Source organism: Schistocerca gregaria, unplaced genomic scaffold (assembly GCF_023897955.1).
Source record: "Schistocerca gregaria isolate iqSchGreg1 unplaced genomic scaffold, iqSchGreg1.2 ptg000626l, whole genome shotgun sequence".
Lineage (NCBI taxonomy): Eukaryota > Metazoa > Arthropoda > Insecta > Orthoptera > Acrididae > Schistocerca > Schistocerca gregaria.
The window spans coordinates 25001-27500 of record NW_026062013.1 but is presented as its reverse complement, the minus strand read 5'-3'; positions in this window follow the sequence as shown (position 1 = coordinate 27500).

The window sequence follows — 2500 nt, the reverse complement described above, 5'->3', positions numbered from 1 at the left end:
CACAGGACGCAACGCCACGCCACAACACAAAAGGTACAAGTAATAAAATACCCTTTGGCCACACCCCTTATAAAGGCATCGAACCAACCCACCACCTGACACCAGCCAAACGTACATCCTGATTTGACACATCTCTGGCAACCTAACCCACGTTGGCCCTTAACCTAACCCACGTTGGCCCTTAACCTAACCCACGTTGGCCCTTAACCTAACCCACGTTGGCCCTTAACCTAACCCACGTTGGCCCTTAACCTAACCCACGTTGGCCCTTAACCTAACCCACGTTGGCCCTTAACCTAACCCACGTTGGCCCTTAACCTAACCCACGTTGGCCCTTAACCTAACCCACGTTGGCCCTTAACCTAACCCACGTTGGCCCTTAACCTAACCCACGTTGGCCCTTAACCTAACCCACGTTGGCCCTTAACCTAACCCACGTTGGCCCTTAACCTAACCCACGTTGGCCCCTAACCTAACCCACGTTGGCCCCTAACCTAACCCACGTTGGCCCCTAACCTAACCCACGTTGGCCCCTAACCTAACCCACGTTGGCCCCTAACCTAACCCACGTTGGCCCCTAACCTAACCCACGTTGGCCCCTAACCTAACCCACGTTGGCCCCTAACCTAACCCACGTTGGCCCCTAACCTAACCCACGTTGGCCCCTAACCTAACCCACGTTGGCCCCTAACCTAACCCACGTTGGCCCCTAACCTAACCCACGTTGGCCCCTAACCTAACCCACGTTGGCCCCTAACCTAACCCACGCTGCACCTTAACCTAAGTTACGCTGCACCTTAACCTAAGTTACGCTGCACCTTAACCTAAGTTACGCTGCACCTTAACCTAAGTTACGCTGCACCTTAACCTAAGTTACGCTGCACCTTAACCTAACTTACACTGCACCTTAACCTAAGTTACACTGCACCTTAACCTAACTTACACTGCACCTTAACCTAAGTTACACTGCACCTTAACCTAAGTTACACTGCACCTTAACCTAACTTACACTGCACCTTAACCTAAGTTACACTGCACCTTAACCTAAGTTACACTGCACCTTAACCTAAGTTACACTGCACCTTAACCTAAGTTACACTGCACCTTAACCTAAGTTACACTGCACCTTAACCTAAGTTACACTGCACCTTAACCTAACTTACACTGCACCTTAACCTAACTTACACTGCACCTTAACCTAACTTACACTGCACCTTAACCTAACTTACACTGCACCTTAACCTAACTTACACTGCACCTTAACCTAACTTACACTGCACCTTAACCTAACTTACACTGCACCTTAACCTAACTTACACTGCACCTTAACCTAACTTACACTGCACCTTAACCTAACTTACACTGCACCTTAACCTAACTTACACTGCACCTTAACCTAACTTACACTGCACCTTAACTGTCACATGTAACGTCACAGGAATGTAGCTTTGCCTAACAGCAACCCTCTGAACATAGTTCACTGCTTGGATCCTCTGGTGTCATGTGTATTTCTTGATGCCATGGTGCGTACCCTCACATAAAGGTCTTTCGAGTGTTGCGTACTTTCTACACAGTCCCGCTAACCACTGGAAGGGTGTACCGCTACAGAACGAATATCGCCCTCCCCTCCTGCCCTTCCAAGCTGGTCGGTCAGGCGTTTGTTTGTGAAATGAGCCTTGCAGCTGTTCAGTTGCATTCGGTTGTCGATGCAGTCAGTGTACGTTGTGGTACGGCCTGTGTGGACTGTCCGCTGATGTACGCGTAACCCACACTGATCATCCGTCGTTACGTACTGAGTGACATAATGTGGCACATGCTTGACCGTACACCGGCTGCGCCCTACAATGGCGAATCATAAGGGCCATATGTTGTGCACGATGCTACTTGTCTCGTCTCCCCATTACAGCGAGATTGCACTGTTGTACGCCGTACAGACATGTGGTAAGTAGGTACGGACGAAAGTATTGCATGTTGGCCCCCCCCCCCCCTCCTCCCTCTGCCGGGAATCAGCGTGAGCCGTCTGTTGATGTAGCGACGAGGGTTTTCCTATTTAATCGTATTGCCCCACACAACATGATAGCACGGTGGACCGCGTTCCACATCTGCGACATGCTACAGAGGCCGGTTGACAGTCGACCGCGCAAGGGACATTGCACACGTGCGCGGACCATCTTCCACGTGTTCTCTCGTGTACATGCCGCAGTGTGTATGTGGGCTGATGTAGCGTGTCGTGACACATAACATGCAGGCATGCCAGAATCGTAGATTTCGCAAATGTAGATTGACGTATACGTTTGCTGCCAAAGATCCGCAAATGAACTGGAAATCAGTTGTTGAGCGGTTGTTCGCGCTGCAGGTGCATCGGTGATAGCGACGATCGGTACATCTGTGAACCGGTTGTTTCGGCGGTACCCGCCATGCCCCCGAACCTGAGTTGGCCATGTGGGTATGAAGCGATACGAGGCTGTGGCTTGGCGGGACAGTCCCCGGCCGGTGAGGG